Below are 24,104 nucleotides of genomic sequence, written 5' to 3'. Positions count from 1 at the left end.
TGTGTGTATAGCTTAGATTTTTTATGGATTGGTACATGATTCACTATCTTCCTGCGAGTTATGAATGAGAGATTTTTGTATTATGCGAAAGCATTTTTTATATTTTTTATCTTTCATTATGTGTATAGCATGGTCCATGTTATCGTGCTTTATTTTATTATTATGCAGATCTATGTTTTATTAACAGAATATATGAATGATCGTACACTTTGTGTGTTTCCCTTTAAATTTTTGAGCGCAATTTTGCTGAGTTTGTAACCAATCAGCTGACATGATAGCTTTTTAAATAGCTTCACAATTTTTGTAACTTGTATCTAAGTCTGAGGAAGCCTGTTGGCGAAAGCGCTTACTTTTGTATCAGAATAAAAGACAAAGTTTTATTAATACAACGCGTTCTGGAGTATTTGGAAACTTTACAACCTGTTTTTGCAGTGAAGACGTTTTATTGCCGTATGGAACAGCATACATGGTGATTTAGAGAGTAGAGTTTGTTTGGTTAGACTCCTAGCACTGAGTAGTAATGCCTTTAGATTTTCTTGGTTTTAATTTGCTGTGTCATAAGTACTTTCAGTTTGGCATTACCTTTAAAGGTACTATGAAAGGGCAATGCTATTTGAAAGCTGAGAGGGAAGAAGTGCAGACCATCCCTGGCAAAGCAGCATGGTTTGTTGACCATTGCCTTCCATGCTGACAAATATTGCACCTCCTTAAAATGACACTAGAAACTAAGCCAATTATTAAAGTAAATTATTTTCTGTTCATATTGTGGCATCATCCTTGGGAAGGTAAAATGCCGCTCAAGGCTAGGCTCATACCAGCCTGTGGCACATATTCCAATAACTCCATAATGTATCATCTAATATAGTCTAGGCAGGTATGTCTCAGGCCATATACACCCACATGGACTATGATTGAGTCATACTGGTAGTTGTGGTCCAATGACCTGAGTCTGTGAGTAATGTGGTGGATCCTGGCCCCTGTTAAGCAGCTGACCACAACTTTTTCCTTACTCAGCCTGGTGAGATGGATGTCAGTATGTCTCACAATGGAGTCTTCAATGACTAGAATGTTGTATTGTGTGGTGGCTTGCCTTAAGGGCTTAGAAGTAGAGGGTCTATGAGATGTAACTGTATGTGTTGAAGTGGGTGCTAGTTTAGAAGAGTGAATGCAGGGCTGCTGAGTGTAGTTCTTATGTGTACTTCATCAAGGAGGTCTTTGGGGTTAAGGAAAGCTACAATTATGTGCATCAATATATGTGGGTCTATCTGTTTGCTTTGAACTTTGTGTGATGGATGCAGGATGTGTATTACTGACAACTTGATTGACATTAGGAATGCTTTTATGTGAGAGCTTTGCCTCCAGTGACATTGTGTAAATACCTTTCTCACATACCATATCATTTTAAGAATTAGCTGATTGTCAGTAAACATAAGGCAATTTCTACATATCCACATGATGCACATATGTACCAAGATAGTAATGGAGATAGTGGGAAAGTTCATATCCATGGAGACAGGCCCTTTTTTATTGATTAGATGGTTGCTGTGGGAATATAAAGTAATGTGTCTGGTTTGCATCTCTGGGGGCAGTGCTTGTCACTGCAAACTTGTTGCCCTGTGTGTAACTAGGTATTGGTGAAATACGTCTTTGTGCTTTCATAGCTATTAAGACACTGACATCATAGGAAAGAAGAATTCACTCACTGAATCATGTAATGTAGGAGGCACTGAAACCGTGATTTGACTTTTCTCAGTTTTATAAGAGAAAAGGCAAAGCAAGGTAATTTAAAATTAACATTCTCTAAGATGTGGTAATTTGCTGTTATGTTCTGAATAGGATTAATTTCCAATTTATGCCTCATTTTCTAGTCTGACATTTAAATATGCAAATACTTGTCCCTGATGTATCATCTAGTGGAAGTCATGCCTGCTTTGCATTGCTTCTGTCATAATTGTGGAAACATCAAAACAGGCTGGGGCTTTCCCAGTTTGAATTCTGTCAGGTGGTTAGTTATGAGAACAATTGTGATTACCTGATGCAGTGCCCTATTTTTATCTGCCTGAATTAACTATTACTTATTCTCTTTCAGTATGAGATGTCAGTAGTTCAGTTCATTCTCTGTAACAAGTTTTTGTTGAATTCAAGCAATGCTTGATTGCTAGGGTTAAGCACAAATCGCATGTAAGCCTACTTAAAAGAAAATAATAACCATTCCTAAAAGCAGTCTTAATGATCCTTTGTTGATCAAAAGCAAGAGTATGATGGACAGGGCTATTCCATACACCTGATACTTTTATTTATTTTTTATGGGCATGTCACAGCATTGAAGTTCAGAGACAGAGCAGAAATAATGTGCAAATATCAGGTACTTATTCTTTTAATTGTAAACAATAGATATATTGGACAGATTCACACTATGTAGATTATCACCTTTTGACAGAGTTGCAATAAATGAGATTCAGGAAGCAGCTGCCATGTGTTTGTAGGTTTAATACACAATATGTGAATGAAATGAGCCTAATAATGATACAATGATATATATAAGAGACATTGAACAGAGTATCTGCATAATTTGCTCTTCTCCATGTCATAACAAGGAAGAATATCACAGAACAAATATCAAATAATAAATAAATAAATAAATAAAATACATGCATGCAGAAGAAACTTGCTGATAATTTATGATGGTAGTGGCACAGGGATTCCTATCACTTCATCTAAAGCTTAATTCCACGAATGCCTATTCATAGAACTTTAATTGTCGAATACCCTTTCATCGAATGTTTATATCATCAAAACGTTTTCCTAAGGAAGAGAGTTTTTTGGCCGTCATTACAAATTTGCCCTATTCCCCAATGTAGTGCGATCTTAGATTTGGTATACATAATTAGGGGGTGTGTGGGGATGAAGCCCCTACCTTGGTGAGTTTAAAATAATGTGTTGTTTGTTACAATTTCTCTGGTGGCCAAGTAGTTTAATTCACTAGGAAAAAGTTTTGATGATGTAAATGTTTGATGAATGGGTGTTCATTGATTAGGGTCCGATGAATAGGTGTTTGGGAAATTAAGCTTTTGATGATGTGATATAGACCTGTGGTACAGTATACAGTGATCTATTCTATTCAAATGCACCAAATCAGGCTAAAACATGTTAGCTAACTATGTACCAGTATTTACATAGTTGGCCAGATTCAATAAAGCCTCTATTGTCTGTTTACACCATGTGCACAGTGCAGCAAGATGTGCACATGGTAGCAGACTGTGTTGGATTCAGTAAGCATCTGTACATGGTGTGTAGAGCTGTGCAGAACCACAAAAACAAGGTGGACACTGTGGCATGCTAATTACAGCACAAGAAGGTGAACTGTATGCTAATCAACCAATCCAAGATTGAGGAGCTATTCAACAAGATATAAAGCAACTGTGTAGACTCTGCTGGTTTTCTCTGCAAATTCCAAAACTTATTGGAATACAACCATTGAATGGATACACAGAAACAACATTATGGGCTGCTTTATTTCAAATGTATGTGCAAAAGGCTGAAGTCTATGCTGGTGCTGTTGCTAATAGACCAAGGCCAAGAAGGAAAAGAGTTTTCAAACTCCAATTAACTTATCACAATCTACATGATGTTGAAATTGTAGAGTGCTACAGGGTGGATTCAGATAGACTACAAGAAATCTGCAACCTCTTTTGCCCTCAACTCTAAGCCAGGGCAAACCAAGGGGAACCAATACAGTGGAGACAAAGATATGTGTAGCACTTAGAATTTTAGCTAGCAGTACCTTTCAGAGACTAATAGGGGACATGCTGGGAGTGTCACAGGTATCAACATCCAGGATCCTCCATCGATTCCTCCAACATACCAGTGACCACATATATTTTCCCCATACTCCCGAGGATAGGGCCAGAAATATGCAGGAGTTCTACACTGTAGTACACTACCCTGAAGTACTGGCTGCCATAGATTGCACACATGTAGACATTAAAGCACCACCCAGGGAATTGGGAAGACATTACATAAATAGAAAGGGCTTCCACTCTATTAACTGCCAAGTTGTGTGTAATGCCAAGGGAATCATCTTGAATGTGTGTGCTGGCAACCCTGGCAGTTACCATGACTCCCATATCTGGCACATCTCCCAAATGTATCAGATGTTTACTAGGGGGATATCTCACAGGGTCATTTACTGTAGGATACATATTATGCACTGGAACCGTGGATGACGACACCCATCAGAAATGTGCACAAACCTGCAGAAGAATGTCATAATGAGGCACACGCTTAAACCAGAAATATCATTGAACATGTGTTTGGGCTGTTGAAGTTGTGGTATATACAGCTGGGGGAGTCCTGCAGTACCATCCACATACATGTACTGAAATATTCACAGTATGTGCCATGATATACAACATCATCCTGAGAAAACAGCTTCAGCAGGATCAACAAGGGGAAGAAGCACACATCCCACCACCAATGCCAAGGTCACCATAGCCAGATGTGGATGAGAAGCCAGAGGGGAAACCAGTAGCTGCTGTGGGTGTAGGTAGATGTAGGTGTGCTCAGTGGGTCTAGGACTGTTTACCTAATACATGTTTCAACGAAACATAAATGCTTGCGCTTACTTTCGTGAAAGTGCTTTTTCACCGAAAATGCACTTTCATGACACAGAAATAAAAAAATTAAAAAAAAATCACAAAAGGGCTGTTGCTGAGATCGCGGCACAGTGGGGATAAGGGGATATTCCCTTTTCCCCACTATAGTGTGATCTCGGAGTGAGAATATAAAAATAGGGTGGGCATGGAGGGCACAACCCCCCATGGAGGGTCTGCAGAGGGGCTTGCCCTTCTGCATAAATGTGATTGCTGTTGTTTTTTTTTTTTTTTTTTTAATTTTGTGATGTTTTTTATTTTTTATTTCTGTTTCGTGAAAGAGCATTTTCAGTGAAAAAGCACTTTCGTGAAAGTGAGTGCCAGTGCTTACTTTCCATTTAAACGAGTATTCAGTGAACAGTCCTAGATCCGTGCTCAATATGCCCTTGCTTTCGCTAAGAGAAAATGCATAGCACACTCACTCACCACCTAAGGGACTAAAACCTTCCTCTTATGCACATACATATAACAACATTGATGCCAGACAACACTCACAAACTTTACTTACCTATGTAATAGCTGTGTGCTGTTAGTCTCAGACATAGTCAGCTCTGAACTCTAAAACTGTTGCATCTGCTGGAGTAAGGTAATTGTTGAACCTGAAGTGTATTTTGTAATAGTAATGACTAACATATCCTTGTATGTTGTTACTTGATAGTGTAAGCAAGAAAAAGGTGGGTGATTTGTACAGAAATGACCTTAACATGTGACAGCAGAGATGCATGTGACTTATATGTGTCCATTATTACGTAGTAGGCCACAGGCATCAACGATTCACACAGTCATACCTCTGAAAAGTACTGATGGTCACTGAATGCTCTCAGTTTAGCAACATACATTTGTACTAGAAAATCATTAAATAGAGAAGTTAGAAAGTAATGAGACACATTTCAGTTTCAGACATCACAACCCTCACAAGATGATTAACAATAATGATGCAAAAATAGTTTGATGCAATCAACTGTCTAAGTCTAACTTTCTAAGACCAGTATAAGTCAAAGGTACAATTACCAGTTTAACATCACAAATGCAGATATACTAAGTGCTAAGTCAGATATGCACCCTGAGCATCAGACACAAACCTTATATATCCTTGAATCCAAAAGATAGAAACAGGAATATGGCACAGTTATCATCTGTTGCACAGGGTGTTGTGTGTGCATGCAGGGCAGGAAGCCTAGGCTGACACAAAAAGTTGGTGAGTGTGTGGGAGTAAGATAGAGAAGCAGGCAGACATTTGGATAAAGTACCAAATGGCCAGTGAGACAAAATGAGTTGTAAGCTTCATGGCTGAACCATGTAACTGTTGTATATGTATCTGTATGGGTCCTCCAGATTAAATTGGTGTGTGAGTGTCTGCATCAGCACAGCCAAACTCTGTGCTAGCTCTTCATCTTGGTATGTCAGACAGGTGTGAGCCGTGCATGGTAGAAGTGACAGTTCATCATTTTCGTACCCAACCACAATAAATGGCTCTGCCATGAGTTGCACAGCCATGTCCACGCCCATGGTCAGATGCACTGCTGCTACGTGAACATGACTGATGTCTACTGGATAAGCTCCCCTCACTATGACAGCTAGGACCATGACTCCATGGGATGCAATGTCTGGATGTGGACAGCTCAACTACTGATGGAGCAGTGAAAGTACTGCAACTATGAGAGCGTGATCAGGCACATTCACATTGGCTAACTACAGATGATGTGGCTGACCTATGCCCACAAGGATGCTGTCCTCCTCCCAGCAGACATTCCCTCACAGACACCACCCATTCCAACATGTCATTCATCTAATCCACTGAATTGGCAATACCAGTGGAGACAGTCATAACATGTCAGCCTGTGCCTCATCTTCAACCCTACACATTTCTTTGGAGGACCTTGAGAGCATACTTGTGCCTCCATCCATCCATCCATCCATCCATCCATCCATCCATCCATCCATCCACCCATCCATCCATCCATCCATCCATCCATCCATCCATCCATCCCATCCATCTATCTACAACCTCGTTTTTCCCATTTTTGCACATGGGATCAGGGTATCATTTCAACAGTAAAAATCATCTAGAGCCAAGGTTCACACTGCTGAGTGGCTAGCATGGCAGCCCCAAATATATGTTGAGTGGCACTGGAAGAGACACTTGGATCAGATGGAGTATGGACATCAGGCCTTCTCTCCTGTGTGGCACCATGCCCACGCTTTGGCTATGGCCAGAGTCAACAGGCACTGAAGCTGCAGTGACCACACTTCCCTGATCAATTGTCTCACTCTCCACCTGTCCAATATCTGAGCACTCACTGGACTGGGTAGGTGCAGGCCTACTGGCTGGGTCTGATGGAATTTCAGGGGATGGCTGTATGTCAACCAAAGGCCCAGATTCAATCACTACACCTCCTGACTGTGCATCTGTTTAAGCACTATCATCATCATCAGAGTCTGCTGATACTTTGACGTCAGGGGGTAGAAATCCCATACTTCCACTGTCAGGAACACCTGTGATAATAAGCAACAAACACAGGAAAAAATAATACCTTCAGTACTATAGTCCAATATATGTTAATAAGCTAACTGTGGTGCCACTGTTACAGATAGTACAGCAATACCAACAACAGTACCAACATCACACACTAAATATTTCTTTAAACTGCTCATCAGTACTACATAACAATGTTTGGCTTACTATGTGCAGATGATAGTATGCTCCCTATGCTGGATGGTCAAGGAAGAAGTTAAGCAAAAGGTGAGGACAGCATCCTCACAATTAACAATAACACAGGCAGGGAGATTTAATAAAGCTTACATGATAATTTTTACTGTGTGTACATTGCGGGCACGAAAACTTTTAGATTCAGTAAACTCCGACTAGCAGCTCACAGTGGTGTACACCCACGTGCAAATACAGAAACTTTTGTGGCATTCAAATTACAGCATAAGTAGCTGTGTTTCAGGCTAAGGACACAAATCAACATGGTGGAGTGAGTCAACAACCTAGAAGGCAACTCTGTAAACTCCATGTCCATGATGGCCATGTATTCCAAAACTTTCCAAATACAGCCATGGAAAGGAGTCTACATGGAAACCAGATCAAGTAAAAGCTATACATTTGTACAGAACTGCCTTTAATATGTAACACCACACATCCATCCATCCTCAACCCCTTTTTCCCATTTTGCATATGGGGTTGGGGTTTCACTTCAGCAGTGACAATCATCTTGAGCCAAGCTTTACACTGCTGGGTGGCTAGCCCTGCAGTGGTAGTTCATCCGTACCACTCACTTGCTCACACACTGACACCTATGGCCAATTTAGAGTGTCAAATCCACATAGTGCATGTCTTTTGACTGTGGGAAGAAATTGGAGCACCCGGAGCAAACCCACATGACCACAGGGACGACATACAGATTATGGATAGAAGGCACCCCAACTGAGAATCTAACTGGAGAACCTCTTTCTGTGAAGCGACAATGCTAACTGCTGCACCATACATATTCTGAACTAATTACACAGGGTGGATGCTAGAAAATTAGTGTAACAACCATAATAATTCCTTTTTAAGTGCCATGACATAAAATGCAGCTTTGCTCCCCTACCTCCAAATAAAGAATATACTTGTAAGTTATGTAGGTTGCTAAAATGTGTAAACCTCTATGAAACAGAGTATTATACTATAATGTATGCATATTCAGGATGCAGCTGATGGATTATAGTATTCCTCTGTTACAGCATTCAGCTCCCATGCAGTTTCCCTGCCTACAAAGTTACTAGCTGTGTAGATTCTGGGCTGTCAACATGGTAAAGATGCAAATGAGGTCAAACCTTATTAGAATTGTTGAATTTCACTTCTTCTAGGCACTTCCATAGTGTTCGTATTAAATGCATGGCAACAGTAAATGCTGACATCAGGGGTGTGTGTCAAGTTACACTTGCAGAGGCGAACATGTAGGGCAGTGAAGGGTGAAAGTGCATGTAAGCATTGCACAATTCCTAAGTTCTGTGTCATCTTCTTTATTGTTCCTTAAAATGTATCAGATCTGCCCCCATTAATTTAAAATGTATTTTTTTAATTTTTGTCTTTGTTTGGAAAATTTGACGAGCACAATGCTTGGGGCTGCTGCAGCTATTCTACATCTGCATGTGATAGAAGTTGAAGCCAATGCTGCTGGTACTGCTGAAAATAGGCCTAGGCCGAGAAGGAGAAGAGTGTTCAAGGCACAGGGTAACCTTACAGGTGTTACATGAGCTGAAGATTGTAGAGCCCTACAAGGTGGACAGGGGCACATTACAAGAACTCTATGAGCTCTGCCACCCTCAACTCAGAGCCAGAGCAAACCAAGGGGAACCCATCTCAATGGAAACTAAGGCATGTGTAGCCCTTAGAATATTAGCTACTGGTACTTTTCAAAGACGAACTGGGGTCATGAAGAGTGTGTCACAGGCATCAGCCTCTAGGATCCTCTACCAGTTTCTGGATGCTATGCTCATATATTTTTCCTCGTAGTTCTGAAGAGAGGGTCAGCAATCTGCAACTGTTTCATAGTGTAGAACACTACCCTGAAGTACTGGGTGCCATAGATTGCACTTATGTATACGTTAAGGAACCACCTGGTGAGCAGGGTAGAATCCACATTAACAGCAAGGGATACCACTCCATCAACTGCCAAGTCATGTGTCCAGAGAATCATCTTGAATGCGTGTGCTGGCAACCCTGGCAGTTATCATAATTCCCATATCTGGCACATATCACAGCTGCACTAGATGTTTGCTAGGGGGTACATCCCACAGGTCCATTTAGTGGGGGATGCTGGCTATACCTTGGAACTATGGCTGATGACACCCATCAGAAGTGCACACGCACCCATGGAAGAATGCCATAATGTGGCACACACTCAAACTAAAAGCATCAATGAGCATGAGGTTGGGCTTCTGAAGTCACAGTTCTGGTACCTACATATATCCGGTGGAGCCCTGCAGTATAATCCATGGACATGTACACAGATATTCACAGTATGTGCTATGCTCCACAATCTGATCCTGTGGAAACAGCTGCAGCAGAATGAGCAAGGGGAAGGGAAGCACATTCCCTCACCAATGCCTAGGTAATCACAGCCACAGTCAGAGGAGGACTAGGAGGAGGAACCCACAGTTACTATCCCTGTAAGCAGATGTAGGCATGCTCAAGCATGCCCTTGCTTTGGCTAAGAGAACACGCATTGCACAGTCACTGACCACCTAGGAACCTAATACCTTTCTCCCACTCATATACATATAGTAAAATTGATGCCAGGCAACTCACACAATCTTTACCTCCCCATGTATTGGCTGTGCACTGCTTGCAGAGTCAGCCCTGAACTAAGGGTATGTCAACTGCTGCATTTGCAAGATAAGTCCTGAACCTAGAGTGTATTCTTTAATAATGTTACAGCATATCCTTGGATTTCCTAACTTGGTACAGTAAGCAAGTAAACAGTGGTGGATTTGTACAGAAAATACCTTAACATGTGACACCAGACACTTATATTACTTAGATTTGTCCATTAGTAATTATTAGGCCTCAGGCAGGCATGAAAGATTCACAGTCATACCTGTGAAGAATTGTGATGTTCTCTGCATGGCCTCAGTTTAGCACCATAACTTAGTGCTGGTAAATCACTGAAGATGGAAGTTAGAAAGTGATGATACACATTGCAGTTTCAGACTTCAGGCTTGTTTGTGTCATAACAGTAACTGAGACTTGTTCTCTCCCCCCAAAAGAGAAGTGTACCCTTGTTCCTGCTCTAACAGCAACTCAGCCATGCTACCCCCAAAAGAACAGTATATGTGTGTTTCAGTCATCCAACCTGGACTTCATTTGTTAACACATGCTTATCATATTATTCTCAGTCAATATCCTCTCACATGTTAAGGGCAATGATATAGAATTGCTTACACACTGCATGTGTTAGATAACTGATAAATGATCAAGAAACACAGAAAGGTAACACTGAGCTATATATTTGTAAGCATAATTATGACAGGTTGATCACTAACTGCTCTATGTCTAAATATAGTAAAGAGAATTAAATGTACAAATCACAGTTGATTGTTTGATAGCAGTGTACATGCTGATGCAGTTGGCTGTGTGAAGAATGACTTTCTATTTCACTGATGCAAAACTGTTTGTGTGGCCAAGAGGACTAAGGCATCCTTCCTGTTTTCTGAAGTTGTATTGGTGTGACGGTTCAAATCACACCAATCTGTAGAAATGTGTGATGTGTACGCTCAAGTTTTACTGTGCTTGCACAGATTTTGCATATATGTTCCTTAGTTTTAGTTTCTTTTCCTATTTGTCTTCTTTTAATTTCAGTTTTGTGTGATGTGCAATGTCCCAAAACATTTGGCTAGGCTTTTCTTGTTTGTGTGATGCACAACATTGCAGAAACTGGGAAAAAACAGATTTCCTAAAAAACAGACACCAAAAAATGGAAAATGGATACATTCAGTTAATGAATGCCCTTAGCCATCATGAAAATCTGGCCTGGAGTATAGATGGGACTGGAGTATAGTAGCAAGCATTAGCAATGCACCTCTCATTTGCACACTGCTTCCCTGCACACAAGCAGACCTAGCTTGCATGCATGTACACTTTGTTAACCATAGCTCAAAATCCAATGCTCATTGCATTATGGAATTGTATATATGATGTTTTATTATTGCTTTTTATTGTCCAGTTCCTTTGTATGACATAAAACTACACGTGGAAACATTGCAAACTAAGGGCACAATATAATATAGTATGATATTATATAATATATATATATATATATATATATATATATATATATATATATATATATATATATATATATATATATATATATATATATATATATATATATATATATATATATATATATACGTTGTGACAATAATATTAATAATAATAATAATAATAATAATAATGATAATAATAATATATATTATTTACAATACATTCATTTGTCCCCCCCCAAAAAAAAAAAAACTCACCAAACAAGCACTGCAACCCAGGGGTCTCATTACCTTTTCCACACAAATATCGACCACACTATGAAGTGCTATACATAATGTTGTATGCTCACTCATGGATAGGGCCACTTGGTGGTGCTTACAGCCTTGCTCTGCAAAACTCAAAGAGCCTAGTATGCTCAATCAGGGTACTTGTGTTGTTACAAATATAGGCTTCCAAACAGCCTACTGCTATTAGGCTACTAGTCTCATATGACACTATGAAGCAATGTACCTATGCAGGCCTCCCAACCTCTTTTTTGAGACTTGCACAAGCCTACACATTCATTTCATGCAGGCCTCACAACCTGTCTCCCACATGTCCTGCCAATGTCATCTACTATAAGTTCACCCATAGTACTGTTAAAATCAAACTTGTGTTGTGGTGTGTGCAATACGTGCTCTGTTTTGTAGTTAGTGTCCATAGATAGGTAAGGGTTCTAGTCTCAATGCAGTCAAGTGTGTGAGTGTTTGTGTGTGTGTGTGTGTGTGTGTGTGTGTGTGTGTGTGTGTGTGTGTGTGTGTGTGTGTGTGTGCGTGTGTATCTGTGTGTGTGTGTGTGTGTGTGTGTGTGTGTGTGTGTGTGTGTGTGTGAGCTGTTGCTGGACTTTACATGGAGCCTTTTACAGCAGCCTGTGGGACAATGTAATCTTGTCCTGGACAGACACAGGTCTGTCATTACTAGGTTATACAGTAAGCAAAAGAAGCTGCTATCTACAAATACAGCAGTGAGAACCTAGACTTGGAAGACCACCCTCCTCAGCCTAAACAAGTAAACAATACATCTTCTGCAATTTCTAACCTCAACCCTTATTTTCTCTTTTTTTAAATTTTTTTTCTTTCCCCCACAGCACAGAAGGGTAGGCATGGCCCACAGGATCCACCTGCGCCACTCCAATGGCTATGGCACCAAGGCCCAGCACATCTGATCTGCAACCTGATAGCAGCCCTTGTGTTGTCCCTGCACTACCTGGTCCCTCAGGTACTTCTGCTTTGGAGGACAGGCCTATGGCTCCCTCCAGGCGCAGTGGCAGAGTGGATGATTTTATCACCAGAGAAGAATTGCCAGGCGTGGGTCATAGGATTGTGTGCTACACTGTGGCCACTCACCTACACCAGATGGAGACACTGCTCTCCATCATGGTACCAAATAACATTAGGAGATGCAATTCTCAGAGACTGCAGCCATTGGTCCAGTGAGGTGACAGCGATGACAGTCCAGTGGGTATGACTCAATTCTTATGATCACTCAGCTTGACATTCATGGGTTTGCAAAGTCCACACCCTTACCATGGTGTTGACCCACCTCTTGTGTTCTTCACCATCCTTGTCTCGTGTCTTGTGTGGCTAATCTGTCAGCAATTGCTTCCTCACCTTGCCAAATTACCTGCTTCAGACATAACTGTGTTTCTACACTAACATTCTTATCTCTCTCTTCAAAAATAAAAGGGTGGGTACCTGCCCCCCCAAACAAATTATCCCATACATAGCTCTCCATGTCACACACGTGTACTTGACACACTTGATTTGGTCCAGTTGTGTGTATGATATGATTACTTTGTTGTCACCTCTCTCTCTGGATGTGGCAGTCCAAATTCAACTAATTTTCTGTGCATATGACCAGTTTTTCAGAGCACATTTTCAGTATATGCCATATATTCACAATACATACATGTGTTGTCTCCCCCAAGTAATAAAACCCTGGGGGGCTCAGTATTTTTATACACATATATCAATCACACTACAAAGTGTAATATATAATGTTGTATGCTCTCTCATGGACAGGGCCAGTCAGTGGTGCTGACAACCCTGGTCTGCTAAACTCAAACATCCAACTATGCTCAAAAAGGGTACTTGTGTTTTTACACAGTTAGGCTTATACACCTTCGGACACACCATACAATTAGGCTACTGGCCTCATATAAACCTATGAGTCTATGGGCCTATGCAGGCCTCACAACCTGTTGTCTCCACATGGCCTGCTGATGTCATCTACTTTAAGTTCATCTGCAGCCATACAAAAGTCAGACTTTTGATGTGGTGCTTGCATTAAGTACTGAGTTCTGTAGTCTGTATACTTAGATAGGTAGGGGTCTGTTTTCACTGCAGTCAACTGTGTGTGCATGTGTGTGTGTGTGTGTGTGTGTGTGTGTGTGTGTGTGTGTGTGTGTGTGTGTGTGTGTGTGTGTGTGTGTGTGTGCGTCCACTCAGCAGAGTAGATGTGCTATCCTACAGTTACTTCTCCAATTTCATGGCTTGTTAGTATTTTGATATTTGCAGAACCTACACATCCATTTCATGCAGCGCTCCCAACATCTTGTCTCCCACATGGCCTGCTGATCTCATCCACTATAAGTTGACCTTTAGACATGAAACAGTCAGATGTGTGCTGTGGTGCTTGCATAAAGTATTGTATTCTGTACTTGCTATACCTTAGATAGGTAGGGATACTGTTCTCAATGCAGTCAACTGTGTATGTGTGTGTGTGTGTGTGTGTGTGTGTGTGTGTGTGTGTGTGTGTGTGTGTGTGTGTGTGTGTGTGTGTGTGTGTGTGTGTGTGTGTGTGTCAGTGTGTGTGAAACAGATGTTATTTGACATTGCAGACATCCTTTTATACCATCATGCAAGGCACTATTATCACCATATGCTCAACAGACAATACTGATGTAATAAGCTATATCAGATTATTGCATATCCAACCATCCCACCAGGCCATGATCAGACACTGGCCTGGAGCCCAAGTAGACATCATGCTAGTTTCATAAGAATTTATTTTTTAGAGAACTGGTGAAAGATATGCTTTGTGATATGTCTGGTGGGGACAGACGGGTGATGTTTGCCCCAAACTCTCTGGTAGCAGTTTGGTGATGTCCTCAGGGTCAATATGAGTGGTACCATCCACTACTAGTTGGTCACAAGGCTGCGTCTTTACTTTTAAATGCCTGGCATAGCTAAAGAATGCCTCCTGATAATCTTTAGGTAGGGATGCTACTTTAGATTCGTATGTGGCTTTAGAGGACTTTTCAAGATAGCTAATCTCCATGTGAGTCAGTTCCCTCTTGTTCTTAGATTTTAGTTTCTTCCACTTGTTGTATAACGTATGTATGCTTGATGCCCACTAAGGTGACTTGTTTTCTGTGAGGAACTTGTTTTGATCCATTCATTTTCAGCCAACTCTGTATATTTGTATAGCTGTTTATACAGGTCATTTGTGTACACATCTGTATTGCAGTCATTGTTGACAGTGACAGCAGGGGGGTTGCAAATCGTTATGATATTATTTAGGAGCCTATAGTTTGCTTTGGAGAAATGTTTAATCCTTTCTGCACTTCAAGGGGTATCGGGTATGACTGTGAATGTGAACCAGACAGAATTGTGATCTGATCTGACCAAGACAGCCAACATACAGGGGTTAGTGCAGAGAACCACTATGTTGATTACTACTAAGTTTAGGACATTTAAGCCCTTTGTGGTAGTGCAGACTATCTGTTACACAGCATGTGTATTAACAAAGTCCAGGAACCTTAGGGTGAGTGTGTTTGTGCACATATATGACTCCAAATCAATGGAAGGATAGTTGAAATCACACATGACCAAGGTGTTTGGCTGTCTAGTGAGTGACTCAGTTAGGTCCAAGTAGGCAGAGTGGTTTGGTTCAAGGTGGAGGACCTGTAGCTATCAATGATATGGAAGGGGGTTTTACATACAGTTAGTTGGAACTGGAATAACACTACAGAGTTGTAGTCTTTGACCAGTCTTGCAGTGTATTTGTCTATAGTGAAGATGTATACACCTCCACCTTTGGTTCTTTTATGCTTGTTTTGATGTGTGAATGTGTGGAAGGCATTGTACCCCTGCATTATTAGGATGTTCTCTGTGGTCTTGAACCATGTCTGTGTATCTGCACAGACATGGGCCTCTACCAAGGTCAGTCATTCTTACAGTGAGTGCAGTTTGATTTACACTCCATGCATTAAGCAACATAGCCTTCAGTTTGTGGTGTATATTTTACCATTGGGACTTTACTTTTAACATTGCCTAAAAAGGCCACTATGGGAGATGCAAGCATCTTCATATAGTGCAGTGAGGTACATCTCCAGTCATACACTGCAACATGGACTACGCCAAAGTCAATATGGTACTTGTTGAGAGACTTGAGTGTGTGTGTGATCTTACGGACCCTGGCACCTGTCAGGCAGCTGACTGTGACCTTCTCCTTGTCCAGCCTGGTGAAAGGGACATCTGTGTGTCTCACTATGGAGTCCTTTATGAGCAAGAAATTTGGTTTTGAGGTGTTTTGCTTGAGGGTCTTATTGGCTGAGACACTGGTGTGTGTATTATTATGTGCTGTGGATTCTGTTGGGTCTGCGCTGTGTGCAGTAAGTTTGTGCATGGGAGGTCTCTGATCTTTAGTTAGGTTTCTAGTTAGTACCTCTGCATATATGGGTTTATGTGTTGTGAGCATATGTGCAATAGGTGAATTGTATGTCGTGGCAACATGTTTGCTATCTGGTTTGTTGTTATGTGAGAGAATTGATTCAAAATTCATAGTATAGGTACAGCTCTCACATGTTGTATTAGTTTGTTTTAGCAATAACTGGTTGTCAGTATACATGAGGCCATTGCTCTGTTGCTTTATGATGACCATGCCCATCAGGCTACCTGGAGACATGGTGGGAAACTGTCCTTCCATTATGGAAGGTATATACTGTAGTAAGTAGTGGGGAGTGAGCTATATGGATCAGGTTTTGGTATAATAATAACAAAATGTGTCTATTTTATGGAGGGCTAGGTTTACGCAAATGTGTCAATGTTTCACAATGCACACCTGAGTTGCTAGCAGGGTAGCAGTGCAAGTTCTGAGCACTCCACGCTATGGTAAACTGAATGCAAACACCCCAAAACACAATGCTGGAATGCAAGTGAAATTAAACTATTTTAAATAAGTAAAACAAGGGAAAGGCTAACAGGGAGACTTATTCCGGCAACCCCCAAGTCAGATGGTTTCTTGGCTGCACAGTTCTGCCTTCTTAATGTAAGAGGGCTTGTTTTAGTGCTCCAATGATACCAAACAGTCTAGATTCAGCAAACTTTAATTCAGCCTATGCTATAAAATGCAGAAGTCCTAGAAATCCAAAGTGCAGAAAATTGCAATCATAGCAGAAGAACAAACATTTTAAATAAAGTAGCAATCCTGTTGAATACTCAAACAGAGTGTAGACAACAAATCTTTCTAGAGTGAAATAAGTGGTCTGGAACACAAGTGTTTAAACCAGAACTAAGAAACTTTCAGAATACAAGACACAATAAGCCTTCAACCAGCAATTCCCAGCTTTGAAGGGTGCAGACTATCCTCCCCGCCACAAGAGTCTACACCACAACTTTTCTAATGTAAAATAACTGGTTTGGAGGCCAAATGCTTAATGAATAACAAAGAGTCTTAGAACAACAGCCACAATAAGCATTCAACCAGCAATTATCAGCTCGGAAGGGCAGAGACTACCCTCTCCTCCCACCAGACTGTACACTACAAACCTTTGTAATGTAAGATAACTGGCCTGAAGCCCAAGTGCTTAAACCAGAAATAATTGGCTTAGAACCACAGTTACAATGTAATGCAATACCAGACAGATATGGGTGACATTTCTGTTAATTTACTTGCATATATCATGTCATGGTTAGTAGGCCTTGTGTTATCTGGATGAGAAAGTCCTGTGGTATATCCAGCTACTGCATGTGTCTGGTGAGGTTCCTGCAAAAGAGGGGATTATATTGTATTACTGGTTTGATGAGTTTGACTATAGTGCAGTCATACAATCCTGAGATCTGCATGTGATGGTGTGTCTTATGATGTGCACCATACGTATGTACTGAAAAACATTAAAGAGAAAGGTTATAAAGTAATGATACATATTGCAGTTCCTGACTTCACAACTCTTACAACAGAAGACACTAAAAAGTACTGTCATGATAATGCTATCTGCTGTAGCATTTGGCAAGACAAATATAACTAATAGGTACAATTATCAATTCAACAACATAAATACAGATATACTCGGCACTAATGTAGCAATGCACATTGTGCATCACACAGACCTTTTGTATCCCTGAATTCAAAAAAGAGAAAACAGGGATATGGTACAGTTATCATTGCTTGCACAGGGTGCTGGCAGGGGCAGGAGGCACAGGCTGACACAAAAGGTTGGTGATTTTGTGTGAGGAAGAAGGTGAAGCCGGCAAGCTGTGTGTGTGTCTGTTGGTGTCCTTCATGTGAAATTGGTGTGTGAGAATCTGCATGAACACAGGCAAGCTCAGTGCTAGCTTTATGTCTTGGTATGTTGGACAGGTGTGAGCCATGCATGGTAGAGGAGGTAGTTCATTGTTGTTGCCCCTGACCATGGGAACTGTCTCTGTCAGGAGTTGCACTGGCACCTCCATGCCCAAGGTCAGATGAAGTGCTGCGACCTGAGTGTGACTGATGTATGATAGACAGGAATGCACAGGACCATGACCTCATGGCCTCAAATGTCTGGGTGTGCACAACACACTTCCTAATGGACCAGCAGAAGTACTGCCATGACAGCATCATGATCAGGAATGGCCACATTACTTCTCAACAGATGTTGTAGCTGACTTGCACCCATGAAGATGCTGTTCCCTTCCCAGCAGACGTTCCATCACACATACTGCTCATTCTATGACCAACACCCCTCAGTCCATCACAAACACCCCTCATTTTAATGTACCATTCACCTGATCCAGGGAATTGGCGACACTGTGGAGGCAGTCATGCATGTCAGATTGTGCCACATGTACAGCCCTGAGCATTTGTCTACAGTGCTTTTCTGAACATGCCTGTGCCTCCATGATGGCCCTAAACATATGTTGAGTGACATAGGAAGATGCACCTACAGCAGGTGGAGGAGGGTAAGCAGGCTCTCTCCAAACACCCTATCAACCCTCCTGTGTGGCATGTCACCAACACTTTGGCTATGGCCAGATTCAGCAGGCACTGAAGTTGTAGTAGTCATGCTTTCCTGCTCAGTTTTATTGCCCTCCACCTGTCCTATATCTGTGGCCTCAGTTGACAGTGAAGGCATTGGCCTACTGTCTGTGTCTGGGGAAAAAGAAGGAGGTGGCTGGATGTCAACCTCTGTGTAAGATTCAGCCTATGTACCCCCCAACTATGCCTCAGTTTTGACAAGCTGAGCTTATCACTGTACTACTATTCAAGCCCCCCCCCCAAAAAAAAAGTGACACAGAAGTAACTTTTATTTCAATTGTTTTACCATACAAGAGTATTGAACTGGGACTGAGAAGGAGTTACACCCACATCAGGACATACTGTGGGCCACTCTGCTGTGAGTTAGCCTGTGCCAGAAGATTCACCAGGAATTCCTCATTGGTGATAAGAGGTGATTCTGCAGCAGGCCCACCCTGTTTTCCCTCTGGTTTCAGGCAACAGCAGCTGCATGCCTCAATGCAGATGTGAGCATGTCAGTGGCCCTGTGGCTCACCTGTTCATAAGTACAGCCATGACCACCCATGGCATTTATGTTATCAATGATTTGCTGCCATATCTTCAGCCTCTATGGCATATTGAGATGACTCCTTCTAAGAAGAAAAGCACTAGTTGACATAGTGCATCCACCATTATGGTGTTTTCTGCCTCACTGAAGAGGGATCTGTGTGTTAGTGACATATCTGGTCCTAAAACACAACAGAATGATAATACACATAACTCTCTTGTAACTAGAAAGTAACTGTTATCAGTTAATACAGTTAAGGTAGGCAGTCAATAGAACCTACTGGAAAAACACAACACGTAAGACATATGTAAAATACTAACAGGAAAGATGCAAAACAAGGAGAGTAACAAGAGTAGCATATCCTTGTATGTGCCATAGCAGTAAGTCAGCCCCACAAAAGAACAGTCCATTCTAGTTTGTGACATAACAGCAAATTCTCTTTGCTACCCCCACCCACTAAAGAACAGGCACATGAACTATTTTGCTAATAAAACACATTGGAAATGCTAAACATGCATTCAAAGAATCTGTCCCTGAAACATTTGTACATATGTATCACACAGGTTACTATTTTCATGTATTGTCAATCATTTGTACCCTTGAAATGGCTTGACAAACATGGCCATGGCATTAGTACACTTCTATCTAATGCATACAGATAACAGTGTAAATGTCTCTGCTTCCCATTATTCATTAATATATTCCAGAATATGCATTATGTAGGTAAAACATGACAGTATACCTGCTGCAGTTCAATGCTCCTCTGTAAATATAGCTTGGAAAATAGTTTGCTTTGCTGAAAATGTAGCATGTAACCTCAACATCAGTTTGGCTAGCTACACGTTTGCCTTTTTATAATGGAGTAGATTATTAATGGACTGCATCTACCTAGGCTATGTTTCAGACATGCTAATTACAGCATATGCAGCTGAATTGCATTCAAAATCAACCAAGCTGGTTGAGCTATTCATGAAGTTATAAAGAAACCATTTAGACTCCATGCTGTTCTTTCTGTGGATTTCAAAAGTAGTGTAGTACAGACATAGAAAGTCTGCACAGGCAGGATGTTAGGAGCTGCTGCTGCTTAACTCCATTTGTATGTACTGCAGGACAGGCTGCATGCAATGCTGCTGTTGCTGCTGCCAAAAGGCTTATGCTGAGACAGAGAATAGTTTTCAGGCCACATTTAACTTTTCACAGCAAACATGACATGGATATTGTAGACTAATAGAGGGTTGACAGAGACACTGTACAGGAACCCTGCTACCTCTGTCACAGCATTTATCTCTCCATATATTGGCTGTGTACTGCTTGCATCACAGTCAGCCCTGAACTAACACTGTGTCAACTACTGCATTTACAAGGTAAGTCCTAAACATGCACCATATTGTATAATAATAATATTATGACATGTCCTTGTATTTCATTACTTGAGACAGTAAGCAAATACAAGATGGGACCTTTGTACAGAAATTAATGTCACATGTGACAGCTGAGACTTATTTGACTTGAAGGTGTCCATTAGCAAGGCATAGGCCTCAGGACTCAAAGATTCACACATTGATATTTCCACAAAGTAATTATGATCACTGCAAATCCTTGGTTTAATAACATACATTTGAAATAGGAAACCATAACAGAGAAGTTTGAAAGTAATGAGACACAAAGCAGTTTCTGGCTTTACCACCCTCACAAGATCAAACTGGCAGGATGCAAAACAAGGAGAGTAACAAGAGCAACATAGCCTTGTTTGTGCCATAATAGTAGCTCAGCCTGTTGCCACCCCCGAAAGAACATTAAATCCTTGCCATGTTCCATGACAGGAACCCACCGTTCCTCTGCACCCCCAAAACAGCAGTCTATTATATTTGTTTGTGGCATTCAATCTTCCATTAATTTAATGGCAACTGCATATCATATTGTCCCCAGTGAATATCCTTACACACTTTAAGGTAAACGATGTAACCTGGCTTACACACTGCATGTCCCTGAGTTCTGGTCAGATAACTGATGAAAAACCAAGAAACGCAAAAAGGTAGGACTAGCTGTATATTTTCAGGGAATAATCAGAGCAAGTTGTGTGATCAGTAAGTTCACTACATCCAAATATATTACATAGAATACATTTACAAATATCAGGTCATACCTTGATATCAGTAAACATTCAGTTGAACTTGGTTGTATGAGGAATTACATCATGTATTTCCTGAAAAGGTTTTTGTGGGGCAAAGATGGATAATTCCCCCCTCCTATTTTGTGAGTGCACTCCAGTGAGAAACTGGTTCCAGACCTATGTAGTCATATCCCATGTGTACTAACAGTTTCTACTGTGTATGTCATAGACTGATTTTCTGCATTTCAACTAATTCTCCAATTTCTATATTTTTTCTGTTTTTTTTTTATTTTGGACCACTGTTTTCACGATACACCCCTTAGCACAAACAAATTTGGCTATGTGTATTTTATTTGTGCATAGAGGAGCAGTACACAAACTGCATGAATGGGTCACCCACATAGCAGACAGGACCTACATAGCCACATACATACAGCAGATGCATTCAATTAATACTATTGACCATTATGCAAACACATTTCCTGGCAGCATGTACTATTACACAACATGTTTGCATGATGGTAAATCCAAAACGTACACACTCCCAGTAAGTGTGGTACCTGAAATTGGCAGGAAAACATTATTCTACATTGGTCTTGATCTGTAATAGGCATGGCTGGTGTTCCTAGAAAATTTTTGAAATTTTGTGTTCAAAGATGGGGTGTCTAGGAGTCCAAAGAGTTTTTTGGACTCCTAGTCAATGAACATGGATGCAGGCTGTTGCAGAGGGACTATCATGGCTGAGATTACAAGGCAGAGGCATGGAATACTATGGTCCAGGCTCTGATTAGTGCTACTGGCATTCCCAGCACTGGTAAACAATGTAGAAACCACTACAGAGACCTCAGGATGAGAAAGAGGGATACCTTTGACCATTGGATGAAGGAATGCAGGACTGGGGGTACCACACAGATGTGTAAGTATCTCTTACAGACACTACTTGTCAGAGCTAAAAGCTGGATATTTTCAGGATTGGTATGCTTAATGGTATTCTGTTGTGTTCTGCTGTTTTCTGCAGCCATCATAGACCGGGCAATGAAATTGCAAACCCATGCTGCTAGATTGGCGTGGATATGAGATGCATGTGGTATGTATACATCCGAACAGTGGGGTTTATTTTAGCATTAAAAGTTATGACACATTTATTTGTTACTTATACAGTTGTATTAAATTGAACATTAATTTCTTAACTGTAATAGGGAAGTATGCATGCATTACTCTGGAGGGCAAAACAACAGTTCATTATAACAAAGTAGTCATAGGTTGTGCTTTCAAAATCCACAGCTCTCAAATATATTAACTATATATAATATATTAAATATGTTAAGGTTTCATTAGTACTGCAATGTAGCATCAGAGCTGTAAAGCAATGTTACCCCTGAATTGCTGTAAACTGTAATCAGTATATTTGGACCATGCATATGTGCAATGTATGCACACATCAAATATTGCTTACTGCAATCTTTAGTATACTGTGCATCTGTTAGAAACTGGGTAGTCTGAACAGTAAACAAAGGTATTTGTTAGTAGTTTATAGTGTTAAAAGTAAAGGTAACAAAGTAAAGTGACATAATCATATAAATGCTTTGTATATCACATATGAAGTGACTAATGTTCTCCCTTTTTCGTCTCTAACCCCATCCCTTTCCCCTCTTTTTTGTTTTTGTTTTTTGAAGGTTTTTTTTTTTTTTGCTTTTTTAGGGGGGGGGTAGGTGTATTATTTTTTTGTGTGTTTACTTTTTTATTTTTGGCTTTTCCCACAGCACAGCAGGGTAGGACTGTCCCACGAGATCCACCTGCCCCCACTTCACCAGCTACAGCGCAATTGCCCAGCAGGTCTGGTGAAGTACCTGGTAGCACTCTTTCTGCTGCAACTACACTAACCTGGACCCTAAAATAGCTCTGCCCCAGAGGACAGGCTTGTGTCTCCCTTGGGGAACAGTGGCAGAGAGGGTGAGTTTATCACCCATGACAAGCTGCCAGGGATAGTGCATATAATTGTGTGCTGCACTGTTGGTGCACACCTCTGGCTGGAGACAGTGCTTTCCTTCATTGTATTAAATAACACAAGGAGATGCAGATGTCAGACACTGCAGTCATTGGTGCAGTGAGGTGACAGTGATGACAGTCCAGTGGGTGAGGACACTGTCCCCCAGCTTGATGTCCATGGGTTCATGATATCCCCACCCTCACCCCATCCATGGTGTTCACCCACATGTCTCTTGCCTTGTTTGTGTTGTCTGTCTGCAGTTGCTTCCTCACCTGCTCAACTTACCTCACCCAGACATTCCTATAGTTTTCCACAACATTCCTCTCTTTCTCAAATAAAAAAATGGGCACCTATCCCACACAAAATAAAAATCGTCCCATATATAGCTCCCCATTTTTCATGTGTCTTCATGACACACATGATTCTGTCCAATTCACTGTACAACAGATTATGTTGTGGTTAACCCTGACTCTGGAGGTGACAGTCCAAATTTCAGCCAAATTTGAATGTTTTATTTAGGAATAAATGGATAACTATGGTTCTTTCCTACATCCTTCCTGCACATTCATGCCTTGTTTTAACTTTGTGCATTCCCCTGCTTGCTCCCAATTTCACCACTTTCTTATCTTCCTAGTTTCTTTTCTTTAAAGAAATATTGCACGATGGTGTGTATTGCACATTAACCCATGGCTACAGCAAAACTAGTTCTAAGTATTATATAGTTCGATTGAAAACCAGTATCATCTAGCCATATTGTAGTCAGTCCATAATAAACCACACTTTAGAATTTGGAT

The sequence above is a fragment of the Protopterus annectens genome, chromosome 3.part1 (assembly GCF_019279795.1).
Source record: "Protopterus annectens isolate FY-2018-M chromosome 3.part1, PAN1.0, whole genome shotgun sequence".
Taxonomy (NCBI): domain Eukaryota; kingdom Metazoa; phylum Chordata; order Ceratodontiformes; family Protopteridae; genus Protopterus; species Protopterus annectens.
Note: the sequence above shows the minus strand (reverse complement) of the source record.